We start from the raw sequence: 23123 nt of genomic DNA on the forward strand, positions 1-23123 counted from the left end.
ATCGATTTCAATGCAACGACGCACGGAATGCCAATCAATCGCACGACCCATTTGGATATGGCGTCGCGGTCAGCTGTTCTATGAATTCTCTTTTATCCGTCGAAAACTGAGCTATGTCACACGAATCGGCATTGGCACACGACCACACGGGCGTTAGCGCATCGACGTTCGCCAATGTGGACGGAGCCGTGTTCGCGCATACACACCAGTGAGAAACCGCAGGTCGTAGAAATATATGTACCTTCGGTGGAGGGGTGATTGTATAACATGATCAGCACCCGGTGCACGCCTATAACGTTTTGATTATAGGGCACTCGCATTTGACTCCGTTAAACCTGATGCCAGGATTTGGCTGCAACTCGTGCCGACTTCGAATCGAACCAATCATCGCCAGCTCGTGATATCGAAGTCGCAATGTTCACGCTCGGCTTAAACCGCTTACACTAACGAATACGTTATACACGTTGTATTAAGATGCCGTTAAGGTTGAGTAACGAGGCAATCGATATATTGCCAGCCGGATCGTTGATAATCGAGGCGTCTCCATTTAGCTTCCCCCCGTCTGATTGCAAAGTTTATTTTACCGTTTAACCCGCGTAAGAAGTTTCATCGTGTTCCATTTATGTCAACGATGATTGCGTTTTAATATAGATCAACGATATACGATTTGCGTTCGATTTTTTTGACCGAAGGTTGGTCAAACGTTAATTCGAAATACCGAGTTCGGTACAAGCCACGATACGCTTTATCCGCGTGCTTTGTTCGTTTAATACAGTCCCGCGGATGATATACGCCGACTTCGTGCGCAGATAAATAATCTGGCACAAAGAATCTTACGATCCTATGTGTTCCAAATATCTTTCATACGCAATTATTTATTCCGATGATGGGGTTCTCGAGTAAAAGTACCGTTGGAAAATAACGCAGGACATTTCTCTGCATCGCTTCACAATCGGTGCAGTGGTATCGAACTTAATTGTAGCTGTCGATCCGGCCGCGCACGTTGGATTTAATTCGAGCGTGAGCTACCTAAAGCGGCGCACAACCGAGCAGCTAATCAACGTGCCGTTCTCCCTCTGTATTTACAGTACTGTCGATTCCTTCTCAGCCTCGATATTCCTGCTCGTATGCAGCTTTGTATCTCACGTTATGTAGACACAGAACGTAAATATCCTGTTCAGGTATTTGTACACTTTGCGATGCATTTATCGTTTCCTGGCTGGTCTGTGACTTCACTCGATTGTAACCGCTGTCACGTGTACGTGACCCATTTACTTCAGTTTGTTTTTTAACCCAACAAAACTGATACGTGGACTTTTGACGGACACGAACAGCCGTTCAATCAGTGAACACGTCGATGTAATTATTGTGTAATATCGGATCTTATTTAAGAAGCACGCAAAAGTAATTCGCCTGTGGTGTTCTCGCGCGTGAAAAGCAAAAACCTGGATAATAGCATTACACATACGCAAAAAATAAATGGAGTTAGATGTTATCGACATAAAATACATTCTTGCTGGAACTGAAGATATTTCCAGAGCTGCTTTACAGTACATATTACGGACGATTTCAAAATGGGTATAGAAACGTATGAAGTAGAAAACTATTCAACCTGAACCCTTTAATTATATTTCGTTTCGACGTTCTATGTTGCCAGCCAATCAACTAAGTAGGATTAAATAGATTTCTCTTTGTAATAATAGGATCAGATCGGGGTGGAATTGAGGAAAACGGCAAACGTTACATAATGGAAAAATACTCGGGAATATATTATGTAACAGGTATTATCTCTAATTTAAGATTCAAGCAACATGTAATCGAGAATCGTTCGCGCTATTATCAATCACACTTCTAAGAATATCGACCGTTCGACTATGTCATGGATCAACAACGACCCACGCAGAGAACATTCAATCACGTCGTATCGCGCGTTTCCGGATTACATTATTAAAACAGAATATCGTAGAATTTGCACGCACACGTGTTGTGCGACTCAACAAGAGGATTTCCTCAACAAGCAGATCCCTCGAGATTTCGCCGCCGCGATTTCCAGTTGCTCAGCTTTTCTACTTTTAAGCGACGTGTAGATAAGAACGATGGGATTAGATTTACCACCGGATGCAAACCATTTCGCGTAACCTACGTCGTGAAAAAGCTGAACGGAAAGCGATAAACAACGCGTCACGCCGCGTTTTAAGACATCAAACCGATCGTGTGTTAGGAAAGATATACTACAATGTTCGCCAAATGGATTATTGGCCGCTCGACGTGAGCAGCAAAAAGAAATAGAGAACAAAATGAGAGAAAGATTGAAACGCATGGCCGCTGGTCATGGTACCAGAAAACGTTTACAAAGAAACAGAAAAGATGGTAATTGAATTTTGTTGATTGCAAAACGCGAAATCGAAACGACGATGTTCTAATAACGATCAGCCCAATAAAACCGAGGTATGTAACGTGCAAACGCAAACGATCCTGTCATGACAATTGCAATTGTCACGTGAAATGAGAATAGCGTGTCTCCGTGCTATTCTCTCTGCTCTTCTCCGCGTGTTTAATCACTCTTGGCCCGCGTATCCTTTCAAAGGATGATAATACGTGCTCGAAAACTAACAGTCAGACAACCATTAATTTTAATCCTCCAGCGAATCGTTCGTTTGAACTACGATCTCGGTGCGATTTCTCCTTCTCTCTCAACGGACTCAAAGAACACTATGAGCATGTATAGTTCTATGCGATGTTCAGGCATCGAGGAGCATAGCAAGGTTGAGAAAAAACTCATGATTCCAATCGCGAGCAAAACAAAATTATAGGAATCCATCAATGTCTGCCGGTCATGCCGGCACGTTTGCTAACAGTAAATACAAAGCGAGAAAGGAACGTAAAAGAAGCCACGTGGTTAGACTATAGACGCAGAGGATGTTAAATTGTGGCAATTAACTCGATACGTCGTCTTTTTTGACTATGGTCAAAGAAAACAAGTGTTTCAGTGTACGTCGAAGATAAAAGGATAGTGTACGCTTGCTATCGGATAATGTAATTTACGTAATTAGTTGAGTCAAGCAGTTTGTAAAGAGAAATCTCGGAATTTAAAATACGTTTGCAGGAAGTACAATTTACTTTCGAAACATGTGTGTATAAATATTATTTTAAAGAGATTGCATCTTAATTTCATAATTTAATTATCATACTACTAAGTTGGCAGAATATAATAAATTCCAATTTGAAAGATTGAAATATTTTTGCTAGCAATATTTATGTAGCATTATTTATAGCAGTATTTGTCTTATTTTTGTTTCCTTATTGAAATCTTAGGACGCTCACGTATTTTTACAATAAATCACAAATCACGACAGAAACATATTAGAGAAACGTCGTGTATCAGAAACAATATGAATGCATCCATCTTGTGAATCCATTCTCTGATAAATGGGGCCGGTGGACAAAAAGATGCCGTGCTGATTTTGATATGTTATTAAAAAAGATAGGGAAGGGGGGAAATATATCAGATAAGACGAAAGAAAGGGTGAATGGGCGAGCATGTGGTCAATTCTTGGGTGTCGGGTAGTTGCGCAGAGGACAACCCTGATTGGTCCGTCGCCGCCGGTCGGCTGACGCGGCTTGTGGCTTTCGGCTCGACGAGCTTGCCTCGACTCGCTCAGTCGCACTCGAACCGCGCATCGGCGAGGGTGCTGTGTCGCCCTCTCTCGGCACCTTCTCCTTTCGGTGTATGCGTGTGTGCGTACTTACGGGAGCGGTTGCCACGCGAGTCGTACCACGTTGTCCTCTACGTTCTTTTCTTCTCGTTTCGATTCGCGCTCGACTGGGACAGTCAATTACGAAGAATTATTAAATAACCGAACTTTCAAGGTGAAAACAATACGAAATCCTATACATCAGGCGATACGTATTTTAACGGTTTTTGTGTTTCTTGTTTACCTTTGACAGTCGGTAAGAGAGTAAGATAACTCGTAAATGTGTAACGTAATAACATTTGAATTTTGTATATTGGCACTATTGTTTTACGTCGTTAGTGTATCGTTTGAAATTTTTATGCCGACCGTTTGTGAATTTTGATCGTACGTTGTACTGGTATGTTCTCTGATTTTACGTGTAGCGTGGTTTAGAACGGAAAATTTAAAGTAGTTTAACAAATGTAATTGGCAATATCATTTTAAATTGGACGGACGATTGAGTGCAGTCATATATGAGGTGTCAGCAACTTTAACGACATAAACTGTCAACATACTCACCGTGCGCTCCATCTTGAAATCGGGTAGCGATTCGACTTTTGTCAGATGATTATTCGGGCTCGTGCTTTCGATCGCCAGTTGTTTTCTTTTCCGGCCGCTCGAGTACGACGATCCTTTAAAAGGATATCGGACGCCATTGAATGTTCGGTACTGTTCCCAGTCGGCGCGAGGACACAGTGAATAGTCGGTGCGCGCGTGTTTGTCGTCGTCGTGCAGTTCGTACTCACGGGAGTACGGGGAGTGCGGGAGATAGATCGTCTTCGGCGTAATCTGGCGTTGACGTGACCTAGCCTAACGTAACTTTTGTTTGGGACATCGGTCGCCTCCATTCCATCATCTATCCCACGGTTTCATCCATTCGGTGGTCTCGTGTGTGTGCCTATCTTTTCTGGAGTTGTGTACGACTACTTCGAACTACAGCGGGACTGATCTCACACGTTTTTCTGGTAAGTAATGCGTTATATTTATTTATGACAGTTTGTCGCACTGATTTATGAATAGGTGTCATGCTTGCACAACCTAAGTTTCGATACCATTTCGAACGATCGCGGTATTTATCTAACAGTTCTCTCTCAGTATAATAACGATTTTATAAAAATTAATGTGTTGGTTTAAATAGAATTTTACAATGAACTATTCGTGTTATCACCTTACTTGTTTGCTTAGAACTTCACGATACGGAAAGTACATACTACGTATTTCGCGAAATGAGACGCCATTTTGATAAGCTTATATTACTTCGATATTTTGCGATATATCGCACGGTGAAAAATTTATGAACGCGTTTCAAAGCGAAATTAAAAAGCAAAATATTGGCATGCTCGAGCGTTTTTGTAAATTTGTTCGTATTTTTTTAGGTTGTATCCGCTCTCGAAGATAGTTTTTAATCGAAATACGATATAACCGTCGGATTTATGTCGCGGATACGGTATTTCAGAGAACACGAAAATTGGATTTCAATTTCGCTCGCAATATCTTCCTGTTCAAAAATTGTTGATTCGAATTGAATATAGAAGAGACGTTCGTTCTCGTCGCAATATTTTCCAGGCTTCTAATATCTATGTCGACATTGCGCGCATAAATAATTTTCGCCGTTACCAATATTGGAAAACGTTCCTTCGATACCATAAAATACATACCGGGATTATAATTCATTCCCGCTAATATTCAAATTTTCCTCGTGCTGATACGTTTGTATTTTGTAATCAGTTATAGTTACCGTGCCTTATAAAATATGCGATAAAAATTATTTTCCATCGGTCTCATAAATATACAGATACAAATATTAATTAACAACGTATTACATTTTAAAACAATATTATAATTTAGGTTTTAAAGATTGATAATGGATATAAAAAAATTATCCTATAATTTACTTTCTTTTAATATGCTAGTTTTGAGCGGTACATTCGGTTAACTTTCTTAATGAAACTCAGGACCAACATTATCTCGTGTAAAATAGCAAAAAACATATGGAACATCTGCTCGCTAGAGGATTCATTAATTTTGCTAGTTTCGATTTCCAAGCGCTTCTCCAACGGAATAGTAAATAATGTTAAACATAAGAGGACTGCGACGCGCTTGGCCGTCCACGAATTTTTCATTTTACTTGAAAATTCATAACACGAGTCTCGTTTCGTTAAGCGTGTCGTGCCCTCTTCCGAGCGTGTCCCGTTGCAAAGAGTTGCTTCGCCGCAGAAATAATATTCGCTTTGGCGAGTTCAAAGCTTTGCCAAACCGCGGCTAGCAGCGGAGCCTGTTGGCACATGGTGCTGAAAATAGGCGGACACCAGCGGTGGTATTGCATCTTTCATCACGGGCCCGTTTGGAACTGCTGTTCCAGTATCTAGAACCGTGATTAGAGAAAAGAAAGAAAAAAGAAAAAAAAAAGGAAAACACGAGGACGGGGTGGTGGGCGCTAATTGGTTAATGCCCGCCATTAGGAGGTTTACAACGGAGCTGCTAAAGGGAATTAAAAATAGCTGGCCTCCACCCGAGTGCACTGGCCAAGAGGACATTTTTCGTTCTTTTATTACCTCCTTATTCATCGTTTTCATCGGCGCTGCCGTTAATCGAGAATACGCAAAACATTTCGAGCAGAGGTCGTTCCATCGAATTAAATTTCACTCTCGTCTCTTAATTTTCATGTAAACTCGTTTCGTTCTGGTAAAGTTTGAATCCCGCCAATCCTGTTTTACTTCCCTTCATTTAGATTCCCCGTCGTTATACGTCTGCCTTCTGCTTGTTTGTTGAATTCCTTCTTTCCCTTTCAGCCTAATACTCTCGTATATGGAAATCAATGGAATTTCTCAACTTTTTGTTCCTCCGCCTTTTTCCTCCGTCTTCCAAGTTGTCGCTCTTGTTCGGTTTCGCTTTGTTGCTCGGTCACGCGCATTCTCGGTATTCATTTCCACGAGCACGCAGAATCGTCAGCAGCTTCTCGTCGATCGGACAATCACGCTAAGGTCGCGAAAACACTTCGTAACAACGTTCTTATCGCGTTTCATGACTCGCGACCTCGTGGCACGTAATCCGGTGATTAGGGCTAGTCGAATGTTTCACTCGCTGCTCGAACACGAACCGATCTGGTTCAACATTTTCTGGTTCCTTTAAACAAATAAGAACCGTGTACGGAGTTCTTGTCGATCCGTCTCTTATCACGACATTTCTTCCCCACTAGGGTTTTATTGAAATCGTATTTATTGAAATGCCGTTGACATCTGTAATATGTTGACATTTTGCAATCTGTAAAATCATTCTGTTTGATTTCACGGACGATATCAACGCATTGTTTAATTCCGTTCTACGCGATTTAATCAGCATCATGGTTTATCAATTAAATTACGCGTTTTATCGCAATCTGCACAAGTTTAATTGCTAAATGACATTGGCAAGGTTTTGGCTATTTTGGTGAATGAAAATTCGTGTAATATGATAAACAGTCATTTTGTCCTGTTTCGAGAGAACTAGTTACGTACGTTTCATCCATTTCATGGATTTGTACATTCCATAAGAGAAATTCTTTTTACCATATGCGTATGCGAATGAAGGAATTGAGGAAATGTAGGAATCGAGATGCTTTCTATGGAACAGTACCTGTAGGAATGTTGTATAGGAATATAGTATAGGAAACGTCGAACTTTTTCCTCTCTAGTCTTTTTATCGATAATCTGCGTACACGTAAGGATACGCGCATAAATGCAGAGCTCCCTGGCATTCGTAATAGCGAAAGTATGAGAAATTGAAAGATTCCAGATAGCGGGGGTTAGAGTTCTCCAGTGACGTGCAAGTCCATGGAGTCACGTGAGGTCGAGTGACTTACACCATCGTCCTTACTACACAGAAATACACTTACGCGCTGCGACATTCATTTTCTGCTATCGTGAGTTGTACCTAGGCGGCAGGCGAGTCGCAAGATTGAAAAATTCCAGATAAAAATGTTACATTGCATTTTCCACACTCTCGAACGCTTTTGAGCAACGAGTATACAGCCCGACCGTGTACATGGATGGGGTCTTACTTTATATCTTTTTTGCTCAGTTTTGCGTAATAAAAGCAGCTACTTCCATGTTTATTTATTATTTAATAAAGTTATAATTTTTCTAACACTTGCGATAATTTGCAAATATTAATAAAATATAGTAGGAAACTTTCTGAAGATATTTTTGATAGATTCTAGACGAATAGATATAATTCCTATAAAAAGAGATATTTCGTGAAAGATATGTTTTAGCTAGGCGACGAATGTTAACGAGTTTTACAACGTTAAATTTTCACAAAAAGCTAATGTCTTTCTTAATTAGCGGCAATTATTTTGATAAAAGATTAGACGATCTTAAATGTAAAAAAGACACTCCTAATTATTATTCCGTTAATCTTCTATATATTTCAAATTATGATAAGCATTACGAAGCATTCTCTAACTCTGCTTTCTAGTTAGTTTACGGAAGGTATGAGGATCTCGAATAGCATTATATTCGTGTAATCTTTTTATAGGAAGAAACTTTGATATTTCTTTTACAAGACTACTTCTTTTCCTAATTCGAATGTATCCAGCAATTTAAAAGTTATACTTTGAAGATTCGTAACTTTGATATCGCTAAAGATAATTGGATCGAAGGTTATAGCGCGAAACATAGGAATCTCGAAATGAATTTCGGACTGATCGTCCAATTACATTTTTTCCCCGATTGAAATTTACTATGCCGCCTTGTTCCTTCGATGCAAGACGAGTCAAATGATAAACGATTGTAACTTTTACTGCTGCTAAACAATTAGTCGCAATTATAATTCACTTTGACAGCTAATTGGTATCAATGGCTGATAAAATCTAAATTCGTCGTAGATATATTATTACGTAATTCAATGTGTTTCGTTTCGTTAAGTTACATTTATTTGTAACAAGAGCTGCTCTTAATCGGCAGATCGGTACGTGTTTTTCCTTTAATTCTTTCCCAGGCCTTATTAAAACTAAGCATCCGTCGAGCGACGCAGTAAAGCGTCGAACGATTTCGTGTTCATTGTGTATTTAAGGGTCCATAAAGTAGCAATGTCGCGAAAATTTGTCTCGGCGCGCGAGAGGGCGTCAGATGGCTGGTAGTGAAATTTGCATAAAGGGATTGCGACGAGGGACGTTCTCGTTTTCGTTTTTGGGGTTTTCGCTACGCGGTATCCTCACCCGTTTCGTTCCACGAACGCCACGAAAATGCAAACGAACACAGAACGTACCATTTTCTCACGTAATTGGTTTCACGCGAAATGAGACGATTTTCATTGCATCGTCCCCTATCTTGTATCTTGTCGCGATTGTATCGCGACAATGGCAGTCGTTTCACATTCCCCTACCTTCTTTGCTCTACACGTACAAATTTTCAATATTATACAACGGCGGCTGTTAAAATACGCGAGTCATCGATTCGACGTAATTGAACTACCATTCACGAGCTGACAATAATATTTAGCCACCCAGACAGGCTCGACTGCCGAGACCACTTTGTCGTTCGCGAACTAAACTCCGACAGTGTCGTTCCTCACATGGTAATAGCGCAAGTTCACGACGAGATTCGATAGCGTTTAGTTACCTGGTGTACAGGGTGGAAAGACTGCTCGCGGTTGCTGCCATTAACACATACACGAGGTCCCCTGGTGTAGAGGAAGACGGCGGTGCATTTATGGACGGTCGCACAGGATGCAGTGACAAGCAGCGTACGTTTCAGTCGGCGGCAGCACTTAAAATTTCCATTTACTCGTTGCACGCAGCCGTTCGTATTGACGTACGCTTAGGTACGTTTTCGAGAGGGTTTCGCGGACGAACGACGAAGAACGCAGCAGCACCCTCGGTCGTCGAAGTCACTGCACCCGTCCTCCGCCGTTGGAACAAGCTCGGAAAAAGACGATGTTTAACGCGAAAATGTTTTGAAGCATAATGGCAACACTTGACCGAAATACCGGGCGGGGAGTGGAAAGAAGCGTTCTCAAAGGCGGCGATACCAGCAGCAGACTTCTTGCATTTGCGCGTGAAACACATACGACAGAGAACGGAGCAGAAAGTATAAAGCAGCGGATAAAAGCGTAATTTCGAAGACGCATCAGGAATTCTCTGTGCGAGGTAGGCGTCTTTGTGGATGGATATGTGTTCGGTCGTTATGCAGAAATGTCTCCAAGGAGTCTCCGCAGGGATCACTCGGCGTCACTGTGAAAGGAAACACGATCAAATAAAAGTTCATCGTTTAGGAAGAGGTATTCCTTCGTTCCTGCTTCGTAAACTTTTTACAGACACTTCGTAGAAAATTGGAAGATATCTGGTAATCATGCGCTTGGTTCTCGCGCGTGTATCAAAGATTTGAGGCGAATGCGATAGTCGCCTCAGGATCGATAGAAATTGGGAACGCTCGAAGCCTGTGCGTTAACTCCATGATGCTCAGCTCGTTGTCCGGGATCGATTCTCGTTACAAGGGGAATTGCTGATAGCAGGGAAAAGAGTTCGGATACTTCGTACGATAATACATTAGGTCTCTTTTGTATTCTACGACGCAAATAGAACGATTCCCTTTTACCGATGACATCCCACTTTCCATCGGAGATAGACGTTCTCCCTGATTTATAAATCATCGAACACATCGAGTCGTCTTTCAAAGGCGGTAAAGCATTTAGAATTCAACGTTCGTCTTTGGTTTGTACCTAAAAAAAGAACTTGAACGCAAAACTACATATGTTTTCTCCAGTTGCACGCGTTTCACGCCAATACCTATCCAATATTCTGGCAGACGTTATTGAAAATTTGCGTAGAGAACAACACAGGATAGGACGACGATGTAGCAACAGTTCCTGTGTTTCACTTTCGAATAAGGACTCGCATCTTTTAGTCGTATCCTTCAAGTATTTCTGTAATAGCGTCGTCGACCATTCGGAATTCAACTTGGAATCTGGAAAATTATAACCACCCAGAAACAACGCCGATACCTTCGTTGCTTCCTTCGTTTGGAAGCTCGAAACAGAAGCCTGTGAAGATAGAAGAGAGAAGAAACTAACGTTGAAATTAAGAGCATCTTTAGGAGATCCTTTGCCAGCTTGTAAACGAGCTCCGTGGGACATTGGCCCGTGGAATTTCAACATATCCGACATACCTGGACAATTTAGTTTTTACACGGAACGAGATGGAAGGTGGCACGGTTGAAATCGACGCGAAGCTCTGCATTACTGCGCCATCGGTGCGATCTGCGTATCAGGAACGCAATTACACCACGTGCAGAATGCAATTATTGGAATTCAATTAATGAGAGCTGTCGGATTCCGTGCCAGATTCACCAAGCAGGAACAAGAAACTAATGATAATTAGGTATATGTGGGTGAAAAAAATTGAGCCAGATAGTCGAGATTCCGACGTTCCTGTTAAGGATGTTCCTTGGAGATCGAAAGGATAACTTTTCCGCGAAAGTTCGATACGCCTGTGTTAACGCTTCGGCACGTCGCACCTGTTTCAGAAATTGATGCTTCTACGAGACTCCCGTGGGACAAGACGTGTGGAGTTCTCTTAAATAAGGGATCGAGTTCAGACACGGCAACTTGGAAATTGCGGCCGTGACGCGGTTGCGGTGATCCCTCACGTGCGATCACGATCACCCCTTGGATAAACAGCTATCCCCTTTGTCTTTCGTTCGTCTTTGCGTTTTCCCTGTTCCGGTTGCCTACCAAAGTCGTAAAGACAGCCTCCTCCCAGGATTTTGATATCTAATACCTGTTGAAATTGAGCCACGTAATTGCTCGCCTTCGGCTTCATTTCACCTCTAGAATGAATAATTTAAACGTCGAGTGAGATAATTAAATTTGGTAGAATGTATTTATATAAATTTATTGAACGTCAAGGTATAAAAAGATTATTTCATTAGTAGAAGAATTTCATTTCCTTCACTTCGTGTATTTAGTATACTTCATTTATTAAAATGTCTTAACAAACCAATTATTCATGTAACTGGGACATTTACAAGAGCAGTCAAAATATGGCACAAAGGATTTCGCGCGACGTAAATGGTTTTACAGCTACCAAGTCGGTGGCTGTTCAAAGTGCGATGCTCGACAAAGGCCGTGAACACGGACAGAATGTAATTACCGCGCGAAGTGTACCCGTTTCCCCTTTTTCATTTTAGTTACAACGATACAATGCGTAGTGCAAAAATTACCTACGCGGCCTGAGCCACGTTTCGGAGCTTTATCGCGTTTTAACGTCACCGCGTTGGGCCAATATTAAGCGCGATATAAACGGCGAGTCGTGCTCAATTTGCTAGACGAGGTGAAAATGAGACTAAAAAACGTGCCGTGGGCTGTACTGAGAGTTTTCGGCCGTCGCAGAGTTACCCCTCGCTGTGTTTTATTTTTTCACGACGGACATGCCGTATCAGCGTGGAAAGTGGAGCAGGTTACAGCGTTTGTGGTTCATATGTAGGCTAGATATTTTCGTGTCTTTGCAACTATGCCGCGTTGTATTTTCTTCGTTCAACTACCCCATCCATCCCTTTTCTCCATTATCTACCTCTTACTCTCTCTCTCGCTTTTTCCCTTTTAATCTTGTCTTTTTTCCCGACCCAAACCGGGGACAGGCAAATATTTTACGCGACTGATATTACGGGACAGGCACCGGTACCGCCGCTACAAATGATAACGTGAAAACGTTTTGCCGAGATTCCTCTTCTCTTTCACGGTTGACTGCGGCTGAAAAATATAGAGAGCTCGCTCGAACCACATTATCTCGGAGTGCGCGTTGATATTGATACTATGTTGCGTGAAAACCAGTAGGAAATTTCAGCACTGTTGGAAAAATGAATTTGTGACATAGTACCGTTAAGTACATGTAGCTCAATGTGTTTTCGATCGGACGAAACTCGACCGCGATTTGACGCGATCTTTCAAACACAATGTACTATCCAACGACTGGATAGTATACGTGTCATTTTATTCGTGTACACGTGTTGTTAATGATAATATCAGGGCGTTAAATGATATAACATTTCATCGGATAAATGGAGGTGATAAAGTCGGGGTTACATCGCGGGTGACTGACATTTTAATTCAATTAGGATTCGTACGCGAGCTTCCGTAGATTTCATTTATTAAGTATTTTACGAGGATCTAGGACAGCGCGAGTTCTTCTCTAATTTATTGTGTTCGGAGAAGCGAAAATTTTTCTTTTTCCTTACAACAGTTTAGTCGGTCATTCGGAGAGGTTTCACGCTTTAATTCTAGAAGACAGTAAGACATCCTAAAAAGCAGTATTTCTACTTGAAATAATTACTGTTGTATTAAGTTACGGTAATTTACATGACTCGATGGCGTTTGTCCTGGATGCACATTTAGATAACTGACCGAAGGAAATTAATAAAAAATGTCGTTAGGTTGCAATGTCTGGAAATAAATTTTCTTAAAGTGGGCACTCAATAAAAGAAGCAAGTAAATTAATAGCTAATCTGTATCGTAGGACTTCCGCTATTTAATATCAATTCAAGAGCAATGTGTCATGTAGGTCAAGCGATTCGTATTCATAGCCATGTGCAGCTGACGGATAATCATGAAATTCGCACCATTGTAGTTCGAATCTCAGGCATTTGAAAGTCATTTGAAGGTCATCGGAGGTTACAGAGGTTATGTCATTGTCACTAAAGGTCAATAAAGGTCCTTAGGGTCGTGTCACTGATCATTCATAGTCAAAGTTCATAAAGCCCATGTCATTATCGTTCAAGCTAATTCGAAAATTTCTAAAACTCGAGGTTATGTCATTGACATTCAAAATGATTCAGAATGTACATGTATATATTCAGTAGAATATCTATATAATTTGTGCGCAGAAATATTTCAATTTATTTTGAAATGTTCTTGATTTTCCAAGCTGACGGATTTAGGGAACTTTCAGCATGTTTCGATACCTTATATCGTCATGTAAATCATGGCTACGGTCACAGTGTTTGAAGTTCATTCACGCTTCTTCACTGCGGTCGACCGGAAAGCGGAAATAGAGAGCTTACCGAAGGTAAATTTTCGTGTGTCCCGTTTTCGAGAAAATCACGAGATACCGTCGAGGGTTTTAACGGACCACGTACGGCCACGTACTCGTCGTTAAATTAAGCTGAACGGTTCGGTTCTACAAACAAATCAAACTGCCCTGAAAGAGGTTCGATTGTCGCTTTGTGGCACCTGGTTTTCAGAGTTTCTCAATAATGGAGAAATCGGTGATTGGATTGTCCTATGTATCATTATGCTTTCGTCATCTCTGCTTTTGAGCCAGATATCGGATGATATTATGCTAATTGACTACGTGTTCGAATGTATAATATCTTAACGATGATTGGAAATTATTTCTGATAAATACATCGCCACTGTGGAGAAAAGATTTATGAAAGAAGAAACGTGCAGTTTAACTATTTTTAATCTCGTTTAATCCTATGTTTTTCCATATCGCTCGATACTATTAAAGAACAGGAAGATGATTTATGTTTCTTCATTTTTCATATAGCGACTGTTTTTTACAATCAGCTTGAATTGACGTTTTACTCGAAGCGGAAAATAGGAAGTTATCGGGACGGAACCGTGTATTTCTTTGATCATAGATTTACACATCGCAATAAGCAATTTTTCTTGATAAAGCTGCCTCGAAAAAATTTGTATTGGCGTTTTCTTCGCGAGAGTTATGGTTAAGCAAGTGGGACAGTGGTCCTGTGCCGCGGGTCAACGAAGTAAATTTACGCCGATGAGAAAATTCCACGTGTATTGGATCGCCCCGATGAAATGAAATTAAATTTTCGTAAAGCTGTTCCGGGATAAAATCGAATTCACGGTTGTCTTGGCCAGGCCTGCCTGTTCAAATTACAGCGAATCAATTTGATATAGTATATAACGTCAAAAATTCTAGCCGATTCGGTTAACTCCGGCTATCGAATCGAAGTAATACGGAAAATTGTCAACTTCAATCGTCAACCTGTATCGTGCAGCTTGATCGATATCAATTTATAGATGGATGCATCGTATTTTCAAAAGTATACTAAATCCAGGAAGATTAATGGAAGGCGATTTCAGAATTTCGATATGTCGATATACTGGTTTACTAGATAGACCATTGTATTTAGTTTCATCATTTTATATATCGTTTCATATTTCTTTCAAATATTTCACTATCGTCTCATAACGTCCTTTAACGGCACAAAAACGAAAGAATAGGGTGAGCTTCGTATAAGAAAATAAAGTTAAACCTGTATCCATGGCCCTCCATCCGCCGACCTTTCTCTTTGATATTCTAATGTTTCTCCAACCTTTTAGAACCGCTACTTTATTCAATTTTTTCAACCCTGTGCGCTCACATAATGTATCCATCTGGAAATTAAGATGTATTACCTCTTATACACACACACAAAAAAAAAAGAAAAAAAAAAGGAAAAAGAAAGTAAGAGACACGATTGCTGCGCTTTTCTATGGATAAATTTGATATTTCAAAATTCACTGTTTATCATCCAAACATATTTTTTTCCAAATTCTTTGTTACATTATGTTTTCAGTTTATTAGCATATATTTCCTTGATTAGTAACAAAGTTATAACCGAACGTCGTTCGTTTTATGATTCTGCGTCATCGTTTAATTTTCATACGCTTTCATTTTAACGACATCGTCAAGTTGAACTTTTATGGCTATTAAATGAGATATCGGCTGATAGTTAGAACGAATTCGAATGTTTGAATATTGAGACTTCAATTCTGAAAACGAGTGAACTGTTCCTTGTTAACAAAGATTTCCACGAACGCGAAAGTTAGCGTATTACAAGGCTTCGTTGCGAAGTATACGTAACTGTATTCGTTTGTCAATTTCCTATAATAAATCCCGAGCGTTCAACGGCAGCGTATCCGATGACATAACGCTGTAAATCACAGACACCAGTTGCGTAGTGGTGGGAAAATAGTTGTTGAATTAATATCTTCGCCTTTCATGCACGATCTGTTTTATCAGGAAGGAATAGAAAGATGGATAGGTGGATGGGTCTAGGGAACAAAATTCTTTCGGTATCAATCTCTGTTCGATAAAATCTCGGATTGATCGATCGCGCTTTCTGACATGCCGCGGAGATCTTTTTTATTCCTGCCGTTCTGTAATATCTTGTTTTATGGTTCGCGTAGTAATAGAAACGTCTGTGATTAAATTTATTTCACTCGAATGATCCGCAATTTATTACAGCTGCTCCTAAATTTTCCTGCATCGCGTTACCTGTCGATATTCTTTTCCCCTGCCGTCCTTCACGCACGTATCTATACACTCGTGAAATTCACGAGTTCGTTTAAATGTGTTTCATTTTCCGCCGATAAAGAGAAAAAATAAAAAAAGGAAGAAAATGGAATTCGACAATCGTTTCTGTAGTCTATTTAACATTTAATTTCATACATGTCTCGAACCGTAGATTGCTGGCATTCTTCTTTCCAGTGAACTTTTCAGACCTCGTCACGTACCGAGAACACGATGATTTTTATTATTGTATGTTGGAAACGTTAATACCTTGGTCTTGGGAAACAGCGGAGCCTCGTAATCCGTTTACTCGTTTCTCTCTGCTCTTTTTCTTTTGTCGCTGATGAACGCAGCTTATTTCTGCATCGATAGCTTCGTAATCCTCTAATTTTGCTTTTGAAGAAATCTACGCACGTTGGGTTAATTAAAGGACGAGAAAAAAAAAAAGAAAAAATAATAAAAAGGGAAGAAATCGAACGGGCTGGAAGAGGGTGAGAAAAGGGAAAAGACGGGAAGGGTGAAGTACTCCCAGTAACGCTGTCAATAAAGCCTTAATTGTCACGCAGAGCGCGGTCGATCGCAGAAGTGGCCTTGTTAAACATCGATTGGCATATCGGAAAGTTCTGCCAATGACGGTATACCTAGAAAAATCGTGATTTAAACGACCAACCCCTTCTTTCAGCGTTCGTAGCCTCGACCTCTTCCTCCATGCTGCAATCCTCTCCTCTACGTTTCCTTCTCCGATCTTTATTATTCCTCGTGACTCGGTGGCTCGTTTTGCACATTTTGTTCTTTTCTTTTCCTCCTGGGAGCACTCGCACATGCGCTCGCATTCGTTTCCGACCCGTGATTTTCTAAAAGGCTCTCGTACGATGCCTGAAATCTGTTCTCGTTTTCCCTTCCTTCTTTTTTCTTCTCTTTCCGTCTTCATCCAACTCCTTGTCTCGTTCTTACGACCTTCGAGAAAAACAAAAAATGTCGTTCCCGCGATGCTTTCGTCGAATTTTACATCCACCGCGCTGCGAACAGGATCGTTCAAATTAAAATTGCGATTCGATCGATTAAACTTGCGTTAATTTCCTGTCGATCCTGTCGTCGTTTTGCAACGACAGAGGGTGTTTCGGTATTTTAAATGGCTGGACGCTTATCAGCGAAACGTTCAATTAAAATGTCGATGCTTGGATTAGAGTCACACGAACGACAGCTTAATCGAAAGATTACCCATCCCGGCGAACCTGTCCCTCGATTGCCGATAAAACGCCGCATGAATGCAAATTTACCACGAAACTTGCCTCGTAATCAGCGTGATTATCTGTACGTGATCGAGCCGCGCCTCCTCCGAGACGTTGTGCGTTATTTTGCTCGCGAGCCTCCGCCAAAGGAGTCGAAATCGTGTCACGTACGTACGAGTTTCGACATTTTTTCGCAATCAGCTTATCCGCGCTCATCTCTGCCGGCTATTCGATTTAAATTGATCGTTTTATCAGGCCGTTTATGTCGAGATGTCTTATGACGTGGCTTTTCGCTCGGATTACCTGCGAATGTTTACGCCGCGGCTCGATAAGCGCCTTGATATCACATTACTAGCTAGGTAATTATAATTAAACTCTTACTAATAGTTCGCCGGCGACCGCTCTACGACGCTATAACTGCGATGCTGTACTAACGAACTCGAATAGAACGTTCAATTAAATGCTACTTAGCACGACCGATCCAGAATCCTGCTTTCGCTCCCGCTATCCCTCCTCTTTCCTATGTTTGCCACGTCGAACGGGGGATCTTCTGCCACGCTAATCACCATCCCATACTACTGAAAACGCGTTCAAACCTCACACCAACGAACCGTATATCCTCCAAAAGGAGATGAAATTGTTCGATGGTTCGTAGTCTCCTGTAACCTTCGACAAAACGACGAACTTGCTAGCTTTCCACGCTGATGTAACTGGGTCGGCTACCAGCTGGTCGACGAGGGCGTTATTGGCCCGCTTAATATTCGGATAATTTGTCGATGATTTCTCTCTTAGCCTCCCCTTCTTAGGCAAAATAATTCTCTCGCATTTGCAAGGGAAATTTCACTCCTTCGTATATTAGTTTTGAAATGGCTCATTTCGTTAAAGCGTTTGACGTGTATAATTTTGGAGTATATCATTTTGAAAGACTTAGAATTTAATAGTTTTAGTTTGCAAATGACGAACAGAGTTAATAATATAGTTGAAGGCAAAAGTTTAATTAAGTTGACATTTTTACAATCGAAAATTATGACATACTTTCAAACGTATTTGCGAATCATACAGCAATGAATATTGCAGGCATATTTGAACACCATTTGCCAAACGATCCATTCGAAAGGTTTCTAACATGGTGTTTTAGCTCTAACGGGATGAAATATCGTTTGACCTGTAACATCTATTGTTACTCACTATCGGGCTCGCGAATATTTATCATTTCGTTGCTGCTCGATGGAAGCATGTGCGAATATTCCCCGCGTTTCATTCTGAAAATCGGTAATTTATCAGACGTTGCATTTCCATACATATTCACATTTTAAGCTTTCTATTCCCATCCCTTCCCCTTTCTCTCTCTCTCTCTCTCTCTCTCGTTTTTTTTCTTTTTTTTTATACGAATGAAAACTCGCAATTTTACCTTTCCATTGAGAATAAAACATTTTCCAAAGTTTAACCCCATTAACGATCGTAACAACAATAATAACGAGCGACGTCGAATGCAGTCAAATATTCCTAACGTTCCGATAATAAAATTTAACAACAGAATTTCAATAAATTAATGTCAATAAAACTTCAATAACGAAATTCCGGGCGCAACTTCCGATACGTCAGCATACGCGCGAAACGTATACCGCGATTCGCTCGTTTAAAATTATTTGCTTCGTGCACACACACACACACACACGTTAACCTGTAACGAATTTCAACACGAGAAAAATCGTGGTTGCGGGAAAGTGAATTTATATTCAACAGCACTCGAGTTCTATTCCGTCGCTATCCATTTTATACAGAACCGTCTTCCACTGCAATCCGGCTTTAAGCATTCGTGAGATTTTGATCGTCGACTCTGCGCAGAGCTCGAAATTTATAAAAAAGTTTGACGCGTATGTGTAAAACCTGTCGGTGTCACGTTATAAAAATAAAATAAAACGTTCAGAAGCACACATTGCAGTATAGAAACCATGAAAGTTCTAATTTGCTTTTAGCCGCTTTCGCAAAAAGAACAAAAGCGAGATAAAAGAAATTGGTAAGGCAAATACTCGAAATCACACCGCCTATCATAAAATTCGAGCGCTTTTGATATCTCTATTTCAATTTCGAAAGCATCGCCATTAAACATGTTTGAATGACGATCGGCTCTCAAACGCAGCGTGCTAATACTTCATTAGAATCTGGACGCGTGGGCTCGCGCGATCGCAGGTGCAAAATCGTCACGTCGTTGCGACAGCTGCAACTACCTGACAGGTTGCGATCGTGCCAAGCACGTTGTTTAACGATAATTATAACGTCGCCATTTAGTGGACGCAACGATTGTATAACGGATGTGCATGTGTTGTTAGCATGTATGCTGGTGCTAAAATTCAGAACCAGGAGGAATTTCTCGAAACCTCGCTTTCTATCCTGGTCCAACCGTTTCCAAGAGAGACAACGGGAAACATTGGCCGTCTAGCGTTCCACTTTCCCCGCAGTTGTTATCATTATAGTGTCTCGCTCCGGCGAATTTATCTTGGACCATATTTCTTGTTCCGGCACACTCCAGAGACTCTGGGGATGAGTTAGATTCGAACGTTCGATATTACGCCGCTATCTCTGTGACCGTGGTGCCGCTTTATAGTTGCACGGAATGCCTCGAAATACATGGCGTATCGCTGCTTAGTGCCATTTCACTTTCACGCGTGTATTCGTGTCCCTCACCTCGCTCACGTGTATGCTCATGCAGTGTACGTCGCGATGAAAACAAGCTTGATATATTGAATTGGCCGTGGGAGGTGCTAAAATTGTGCGGAGCTACTGTGTTTTCAATATTCCAACGAGATTCCGTGGGATACCGAAGCTGAGACTGGCGAACGAGTTCGATACCTTGGTGAAATTAGGTATTTAGGAAAACGATCGAAACACACCGAAAGGATATTGCTATCGTTTATCTTCGCGTCGCGTCCTGCAGCTGAATTTTTATTAAATGTGGATTTTATAAAGCGACGGTTTGAAAGGTAAATGATGAAAGATTTGGATATTCTTTTCCCGATACGCGTATTATATTCTGTATCGCGAATATAGAGTACCTACCATGGGAAATATTGATTCTGTCTGGTGAACGATAATTTCTCGTTACCATTTTATGATGCCGCTGAATTATTACGTTTATGAAGCGGGGGTATATATTCGCGTGTGAAATATTATCCTAATGAGTGGTAGGTTTCAGTGAACCGGCTATTTCAAGGTATAATATTCGAGTGCGCATAGAATAGTCAATTAATTTTGTAACTCGTATTTAGCCGTGACATAGAATATTATATTACGCGGCGTGTAAAATTATGAAACGAAAATTTTGTATTATCGGTTCATTTATCCAGAATTGCTACGCTTCAGTAAAAAGCTCGCGGCGTTATAATCGAAGAAGCGTCGGGGATATTATAATCGTTTCTGCTTTCCGCTCACAAGATAATTGTGTTCATCCCATCGAAGTCGTTGAACCTACTAATTACACTCGATTGCTGGAAAATGTGTACGTATCAAGCAGGCCAACGTATGCGTCATTAACAGTCAACTAAACGATGCACGTTACATTTTCTTTACTTCGAACCCGAGATCCTGTTAACGAGAGTCGCTATCATTCGAAGTAAAATACGGCTAATGTACGGTGGAAAATTTTCGACGTGGTAATTCTTCGCGTCGAAAGCGACGAATGATTGATCGTTTGGTTCAGTGCTCTTTGCGCTGACTTCCACTTGATTTAGATTAATGAAACGGAGCTTAGCCTTTTATCTCGCGTAAGTATACGTCGTTTCTAATATGCGTGTAATTGTAATATCACTGTAAAACATATCAATACCGCGAATGTGTTTACTTATAGATTCACATTTATTTTAAACGTACAATTGGAGATAAAAGTTTAGCATCATTTCATGTTCCATACCATCCAAGGATCTTGGAATCGAAATCAGGCTGGCATACCATTTTCTTAGAAGACCATTTAGTAAAAACTTTATCGGAGTTATTAACAAGACAAATTAGCAGGAGAGCAATTCTTGCCATTTGCAATCAAACGATATTTCAAGATTCAGGTGACACGTTTTTAACATTTTAATTACAATATGATCTCCTAGTGGACAGATACATCGAAGTTAGCGTTTCGATTATCCATACAACGTAACGTATTCGTATCTCTACTCGTTCCATTGGGATTATTTATATACTTTTTGGTGAAAGCTGGAATCACGAACTGTTCGGTGAAATTGGCCAGTGCCAATATCTGTGACGTTCGATTAAACTACGGTGTCGTGTAATCTCGAATGGATCACTTTCAGATTCACTTTAAGAAAATAAAATATTCACCTAGCCATTTCCGCTTTGCACGAATTTCCGGCGATGATTCGCGGATGTATTCCCAGACCGCGCGACCGACTAATAGCGACTACCGTTTCGAAATAAAGCGAACGGTGCAATTCTCTGCATGTTATCATTGACGCGTGTGAAATTTCAAAGCGAGAACTCGTTTTAATCACGCGGTTCGCTCTCGGGGATTATTTTCGCCATGTTCAGAACACCGGGCGCGCCTACAATCGGCAGATACGAATCGGAGATGCCCCGATAGTTCGAGTCTCGCGTCGCTCTGGGTATTGCCGCGTGCATTCGTTCTTTCAAACGAATTACACGCTCGGTAAAAACAACGCCAGGTATTATTTCTTGTTGCGTACCGCTGTTCGTTTTTGTATCGACAAATGTTCCCGGGATATTCTTATTCGTCGATCTGTCGTTGATCTTCGTTGCACGTCGATCTTATACAACTTGCATAGAACGTATTTAACCGTCATTCGGACCGAATATATGGCGATTATCATTATATCGTGCGAACAACATGCCTCGCAAATTCACTGCAATTACAAACGAGAGCGATTCGAAATATAAAATAAAAATGGTGAAAAAGGAGTATAACCGGGAAAATTCGTTGGTAATTTCCGATTGTGTGGCAGCTCGTTTGAATCCCTCGAACTTGATGCAACTGAACACGCGCGACAACGTTCTCGCATCGGCGCGCCCTATGACGAAAATTTTTAAATTCACTGATCGTTCGGAACGGTCATAGGTTAACAATAAGTTTGCTCGGTGAGATAACATCGTTTATTTGATGGGAAATCGCGAGGTTGGGATCGGATGAAGCGGGTCGCGACGCGATTTCGGGGAATCATTTTCAACGTGCATGGCTCGTCGCGTGCATAATTGAGTGTGCATACGCACGTACATACGTAGGTACTAGACGCATACGTATCGTTGAGCGTTACGATAGTTTCCGGTCGTAACGGAAACCGGCTGGTGTTCGTTGTGTCGATACGACTCGTTGAACCGTGTGTTCACCACCAAATTGTACGTGTGCTGTAGTAGGTTGTATACGCGGCGTAAGGCAGCATGATACCGTCGATTAATTCTGAAAAGCTCGAAAGCGCCCACGGCGTCGTCGAAGCATTATGCGATCGGTAGACGCGCGCAGACTGTAGCTTCCGTGGCTCGCGCTTCTATACGTGTGTGAATGCATCGGAATGTCGGAGGCCGAACAATGTTGGCGCCGATGTAATTGTCACCTGTGAATATCGGTCCTCACAGTCTGACGATCGCATTATGTACGATGCTCGAATTTTCGGAACGAGTCTGGACGGCTCGTTATCGCTAGCTGCGAGTTACGCTCCGGTGTTAGCTTCGTTAAAAACGATCGCCGACGATCATGTTCCGTGTGCTCATAATTTTTAGTTAACGACAGTTGACGGAATTTGGCCGGTCGAATTATACATATTTGTTTATTCGTTTATCAGGTCTTGTGGAAAATTCGAACGTTTTTTGGTGGCCTGTGATGAAGTAATGTTCATCTTTTTAATTATCGTAGAATCTATCGCA

The 23123-nt window shown here is 41.1% G+C and overlaps 1 protein-coding gene across 4 annotated transcripts in view; it reads left to right on the top strand.

The window, feature by feature from the left end:
- The first annotated feature begins 3656 nt into the window (after positions 1 to 3656).
- LOC132916513 (discoidin domain-containing receptor 2) overlaps positions 3657 to 23123 on the top strand; it is a 225951-nt gene continuing 206484 nt past the window's right edge. Inside the window, exons 1-2 of one of the 4 annotated variants that reach the window (XM_060976591.1) lie at positions 3657 to 4276; positions 4414 to 4699. The gene's annotated coding sequence lies outside the window, so the exon portion shown is untranslated. Of the gene's footprint in view, positions 4700 to 23123 lie in introns of all 4 variants that reach the window. The other 3 variants (XM_060976589.1, XM_060976588.1, XM_060976590.1) reach the window with 3 other exon arrangements.

Source organism: Bombus pascuorum, chromosome 2 (assembly GCF_905332965.1).
Source record: "Bombus pascuorum chromosome 2, iyBomPasc1.1, whole genome shotgun sequence".
Classification (NCBI taxonomy): domain Eukaryota; kingdom Metazoa; phylum Arthropoda; class Insecta; order Hymenoptera; family Apidae; genus Bombus; species Bombus pascuorum.